Consider the following 7,195-nt stretch of genomic DNA (forward strand, 5'->3'; position numbering starts at 1 on the left):
GTCGAGAGCACACAGAATCCCCAGCAAAGTTCAGAAAGGCTGGGGGAATAGAGTTATTTTCAAAAGGCAAAGGTAGTTTCTATGACCCAGAACACAGCACATTGTACACAGGAGAAACATGAGTATTTGCAGTGTAATGGACAAGGCTTCATGGCTGTAGAAGCAAAGGAAAGAAAGAACACCATTCCTGCCAGGAGAATGGGTTGCAGCAATATGTAATCAGATGGGGTGCTTAAATAAGCAGAGGGGGGTTCTGGACTGTCTGCCTCATTTCCGTGCTCACCCGGTGGCTGCTTTGCTCTGAACTGCAGCAAGTGGCCCTGTAGCCCACCTACACATCAGCCCAAGGCTAGGCTTGGTCTGCTGAAGGGAGGCTCCTTCATGTGGACCAGGCAGGCAGGAGCCAAACTATCTCTCTCACCCTCCTGTCTGTGGCAGACCTCTGGGGAAGTTGTGTCTCCATGTCTGCTCCCTCCAGGTCCCCCGTAGCCCAGGAGTGCTAGGTGCCTGCACCTGTGACATCTTCTTCCCTCACTGTTGGGTTCTTGGCTCCTCTGTTTCCTGTATATACCTCCTTAGAACTAAATTCTATTTATAAGAAAAAAGTCTTAACAGCCTTCTGTTTCTTAGCCTTGACTGACATATTCAGAATATAGACACAGAGTGGATTTACTCTCAAGATATCTGAGAGAAAAAGGTATTCATTTATCATTGATTAAAAGAATCAAATTAAAATCTTAATAAAATTGTTTATTGAGTCTTTATCTTATCTTTAAAAATTCACTTTATGTTTTAAATAATGCACAATTTATTAGTGGAGTAGTATACACATGAATAATACATTATGTATTAAATATAACATACAATTTAAATCTATTTTATATATTTATATTTATCTATTATTTGTTACATAAGCTATTTACTATGCAAATATATATTAACATGTAGATGTGTATATAAACAATTATATAAAAATTAAATAATGTATTGCATTAATATATTTAAATGTATTTAAATATATATATTTTGAGATGTTCAGTATCAAAGACTTTCAAGAGAAGGATAATTCATTTGAAAACTTTGGAGTCTTTAATACATACAACTAGACATTTATTTAATATTGTTGATGTAAGTAAACTTCAGAGTTGGCCCTGTGATGAGGAATCATGATTGAAGCATGTCAAAACATCTTCTTCATGGGATGATGTATGTTACCCAAGTGACTTCTGAGATTTTATTGGCTACACTCTCCTCCAAACATCATTTAGTGAAATTAAGTACCCTAAAATGGGTGGTGTAAACTATGCAAATGGTACACAGAAACAAGAAAGATAACAATGGCTCCAGACCCAGGTTTCCATCCTCACCCAACATGCATAGGAAGCTCCTCAAAAATTGATGCTTTCTTATTTTTCACTGGTGGATGCCTACTGAGGACATGTGGTTCCCCTGAATGGGTCTCAGATGTCCGTTCTTCTTTTCCACTCTTGGCATCAAGGAATGTCTGGACAGGATCTACAGAAACAGTTCCTGTCTGTGGATACGTTTCCTGTCTGTAGATACATTTCTTCCATCAGAACCCATGGAAGCCACCCAGTGAGCAGCCACACAGACCTCTCCAAGTATTAACGTCGATTCATGTGTCAAGTCAGCATAGTTTATTTTAATTTTACAATAATGTAGAAATGGCCACAGGTAAAAGTCTCAGTATTATCTTCTTTTGTAGACTGTCTTCTGAAACTTCTTACTTTATTTGAAGATGCTAGTTGCTTTTATTTGTGTTTTCACGTGATGCAAAGAAAATAGCAGGAGAGGGAGAGAAAAATGGTGAAAATAGCCAGACACCTGAGCTCACTCACACTGCTCATTCTCAAGTTCATGCTTCTACACCAGTTGGTTCAATCTGGACAGAACCCTGGGAAGTGAACAAACCTGTAGAATAATTTCTTTGTGTTGTGCATCATGTGCATCATTCAGGATAGCTATTTTCAACCAATATCACAGAGTGGTGCTGCTAGAAACTGCTGAATTACACAGGAGTTTGACTTCACACTGTTGAGTGAAGGAAGGCTCTCCTGTATAAAGTTTTATTGTGTTTGTTTTTCAAGTGCAGCTGTAATGCTAAGTGCCTTTATTAAATGGAGCAAGTGGATAAGGCATTTATAACATATAAGCATTTAAAATACTATTTATATTTTCAAAGAATCTATGAAAACAAGATAAAGCAACAATTTATTTTAGTGTTTTGGGGAAGAGAAGCAGTAGCTAGAGAAAGAAGGAAGTATTTATGTAGAAAGTACATGTAATCTTTATTGTAGATTTTCAGAAATTACCAAAAATGTATGTTATAAAATACTTCCTTTGTTGGATAATTTTAAGAAATAAGAACACCTAATCGCTTACTGGAGAAGAACCAGCATTTAATTTCCTTTGGGTTTTCCCTTTGCGCTCCTCCAGAATTACAAATCTTGCAACATTATCGGTTACACATCTTCCCCAGTGTTTAGTTCTTGGATTTATGTTCTATTCAGTTACTGATTGCATTAAATAGCAATGTTAATTCTCAGTAGTTATTAAGTAAAATTAGCTAAATTATTTGAAATCTCCCTATCATGATAAGAATACAATTTGAAATACCTTTGTTACCTTTTCCCTTTTTTTTTTTTTTTTGGCAGGGGAACAACTATTGTTGTAATCACTGTCTCCTAAGGATGGCATTTATTATTCTGTATAGAGCACACAGGCTTCTGTACCAGGCACACAATATAAGGATCTAACGGGGAAGGCATTTCCATCTCTCTAGCCCCATAGGTCACTACTCAGAGATGAGATTTGCTTCACAGACAAGGGCATGCGTCGGTGAACAGACAAATGCTTACTAGCGATGTTTTGAAAATCTTTTCAGAAGCACATGGAAGCGTAAACTGTGGATTTCTCCATTTTCCCTGTTAAATGAAATACGACAGTAAACGGTGTTTTCTAAGCACATTTTAATATATATATATTCATTTTAATATATATATATATATACATATATATATGTATGTAGTGTGTGTGAATGTGTTCCAACTATTGGTTTATTTAAGGGGAAAATGTTTTCCAAAGCATGGATTCCAAAGGGTATAATTAAATTTTAAAATTTAAAGACACTTTGGGCTTATTTTAATATTTCAAGACAGAAAAAGGGAGGGAGGGAGCCCAGTGGTTGGGAACGCACTCATCTGGCTGCTCCCAGAGCTGTGCCTGAGCTCCGGGACCCTCAAGTGCAGCAGCAGCTGTGCCTACACACAGTCCTGTGCCTGTTCCAAGAAGTGCCTGCCTGGAAGTGGGGTACCTGAGCCAAGCGTGGGGGCAGCACTGTCAGGACCTGCATCGCTTTGCTCTGGGTTTGCCATGGATGCGGTGGGTGCAATTTTCCAGCAAACAAAGGCTAATGAAGCTGAGTTAGGAGAATCTGATCACTTCATAACTCTGCTGCCTACTGGCATCCACAGGCATTCCAGAAACTACAGAAAGCAAGGCGTTTCCAAGGTTTACTCTTCTGGGATTTAAAAAATCATTTTTTTTCCCCAGCCAAAACCTTTTTTTTTTTTTTTTCTGAGACTGAATTTTCTTCCTGAGAACCTAATATACAAGTAGAAGGCATAACAGAAGAGGAATTCAGTTCACCACCACAGGGCATATTATGGAAGAAAATATTGACCACATGCATACATTTTTTTCAGAGAAATGGCTTAATAGAATTATCTTTGATAGAGGACAACCTTAAACCAAAGAGAGCTATAAGGCTGCCACTTAGTCATAAGCAGGGCTAGAAAGATGAGTTCTAGAATACTGAAAATATCCCTGTCACAATGGGATGGACATTGGAAGGAGAAAACAGGGAACAGGACAGAAGCCTACCACAGGGGCCTCTGAAAGACTCTACCCAGCAGGGTATCAAAGCGGATGCTGACACTCATAACCAAACTTTGGGCAGAGTGCAGGGAATCTTATGAAAGAAGGGGAAGATAGTAAGACCTGGAGGGGACAGGAGCTCCACAAGGAGGACAACAGAACCAAAAATTCTGAGCCCAGGGGTCTTTTCTGAGACTGATCCTCCAACCAAGGACCCTGCAAGGAGATAACCTAGAACCCCTGCACAGATGTAGCCTATGGCAGCTCAGTGTCCAAGTGAGAGACTGTCTCTGACATGAACTCAATTGTTGGCTCTTTGATCACCTTTTCCTGAGGGGGGAGCAGCCTTACCAGGCCACAGTGGAGGACAATGCATCAGTCCTGATGAGACCTGATAGGCTAGGGTTAGATGGAAGAGGAGGACTGCTCCTATCAGTGGACTTGGAGAGGGGCATGGGAGAAGATGAGGAAGGAGGATGGGACTGGGAGGGAATGATGGAGGGGGTTACAGCTCGATAGAAAGTGAAAAAACTGTAATTAATATAAAAGAAAAAATATCCCTGTTGCAAAAAGTAGCCCCACTTATTTCTGCCAGAGTACATCCTTAGAAAGCTCAGTATCCAGGACATGAACTAAGAGTCCTACTACACAAGTCAGTATACTTGTTTGTAACGTTAACCATCTATTTGCACTAGGAAATTGTTCAGATGAGGTGGAATGAGAAGAAATGAGCAATCTGAAGTTAGGGAGATGCAGACATGAAACTAAAACATGAAGGTTATTTATAATCTATCAGCATGGTTATGGTGGGTTTTAGGTATGAATTAGGTAACAAAGAGCCTAGTCCCCTGAAACTCAATTACTTTGTGTTTTCTGCTGATATAAACACACACACACACACACACACACACACACACACACACACACACACACACTATACTTGGAATTTAATAGCAACTCAAATGGCAAGAGTCAATATTTCAACATGCCAAAGAACATATTTTCAAAGCTTCTAAACTTAAACATTTTAAAAAATGCTTTCTCTTTAGACTATGTAGTCAAATAATCCTGAATATGACCACAGATTTCATACAGCCATTTAAAATCTCATGTTTTCAAATTACACATAATTAAATGGATAGAGCCAATGCAGTCTACCTTAACCACATTAGCTTGGTGTAACAACACTTTGCCAGCAGGTAGGTGTGTCTCATGTCACTTATACAGTGCTGGCCACATCTCACCCTCCTGGACTCCAGTGTGCTGTGTACAAAGACCCCCCACCACTTCTGCTAGCCAGAGTTCTGTACACTATGTTTTTTTTTCACTATGTGCCCTGACTTCATTTAGAGAGATACAACTCAGTTCTGATATGCTTTACCCCAAGACAGTTAAAATTGAGATATCACGTACCAACTACAGACAATATAGAGACATTAAACTCTTTGTAACAAAGACTATTTTAAAAGAGTTTGAGGTAGGGGACTGGAGAGATAGGTCAGTGGTTAAGAGCACTGGCTGCTCTTCCGGAGGACCTGGGTTCAACTCTCAACACCCACACAGCAGCTCACACCTGTCTCTAACTCCAGTTCCAGGGCTTCTGACATCCTCACATACATATACATGGAAGTGAAACACCAATGAAGATAAAAATAAAAATAAAGTATTAAAAATAAATACTTAAAAAAATAAGAGTTTGAAGTTGACAACAAAATTGAAGGAGAGTGTGGATTTCCCGTGTGGCTCTACACATGGGCTATTTCCTCTGTCATCAGAACCTGCGCAGTCAGCGAATCTGCACCCACGCACCATTATTGTCATAAGTACATGCTCTATGCAGGAGGCACTCTTAGTGTTTTATGTCTGTGGATTTGGACAAACTGACCTCAGGCCCTATGCTTGTGCTGCTAGTAGTTCGCTGGCTGGATTACATTCCTAGCCCAAGATTCTGTTTTGAAAACAAAATTATTAATTCTTTGAGAATTTTATATAATACTACAATGTTTTTTTAAATCATATTTCCCATCCAACCCTCCTGCTACCTATTCTTAGATCCAAATTCATGTTCTTTGTAAAAATAAACATTTTTAATTAAAAAAAAACCTTTCAACTATATAAAAGCACCCGAGTGCTGAGATTAAAGGTGTGTAGCAGTGCTGCTCAGCGTTTTAAAAAATAAATAAATGGATAAAAAAATAATAAAAACATCCCACTGCAAAATTATTTTTTTTAATAACACATGGAGTCCAGCTCATAGGCGTGGGACCATCCACAGATGCATGGCCAACGTACCACGGCCACATATTTATGGAAAGACGACTCCCCCTGACCCAGCAGCCAGCCACTGTCAGTGTGTCAGGTCAAGGTGCGGAACGGTGCACACACTTTTGCTCTATACTGAGAGTTCGTGAGGGCAGCGGTCCTGTCACGTCCAGAGCACACCCATTTGCACCAGTCCTCCCACACCTCTGGTTGTTAAGTTTTCCAGCTTTTGTATTTGGATCTTCCCAGTGCCTTGTGGTGATGGAATGTGACAGAGATGTCCCATTTGGAGGTCACAGCAGCCCACAATCCTTAATTCTCCAGAGTTCCATTGCACACTCTTCCATTCTCCTTCCTCTCTCCTCACATTCTGACCTCGTCCCTAAGTCTTGAAATGGGAGAAATCTATATCCGTAATTACTGCCTAACAGACTAGTGTAAAACTTGGCATTCTGAAACAGTGCTGATTTGTTGTCATGACTCTTCCACTGGAGAATTTATTCTTCACCATGGAGTGGGGCCCAGGAACACTCTTGCCTCTCCATTCAGTACTTGGCTGGGCTGCAATGCGTTGCTTCTCTTCCTCATGGGCCCCTCTCTCTAGCAGGACAGTTTAGACTTGCTTAACACACAGCAGCTGTGCTCCAAAAAGACAAAGCCCCGCAGGCAGGTACTTAGCAACTTTCTCTTCGCATCACAGGTTTGAACAGTTCACACAAGCAGACCACTTGGGAGGACTATGAAAGGTGTGATAAATTGGGAGCCATCAATGTAGCAGTCTAAGTCCCTAAAAGGAGAAGCTATGTAACTGTTCGAAGATTTTCAACACATGTCCAGTGAATGTGTGGTGTGTAATTAACATTTCATTTGATGTAGAGGCTGCTAGTCACTAATAAGGATGGGAAGACACATTATGCAGCTATGTAGTGAGACCTTGTGTGCTGAAGGAGACTTGAGAGTTTGGACTGGGCTAAGAGTAGCTGCTTCTCCTTCTTCTTCTTCTTCTTCTTCTTCTTCTTCTTCTTCTTCTTCTTCT

This window comes from Psammomys obesus, unplaced genomic scaffold, assembly GCF_907164565.1.
Source record: "Psammomys obesus unplaced genomic scaffold, mPsaObe1.curated_primary_1811, whole genome shotgun sequence".
NCBI classification, from domain to species: domain Eukaryota; kingdom Metazoa; phylum Chordata; class Mammalia; order Rodentia; family Muridae; genus Psammomys; species Psammomys obesus.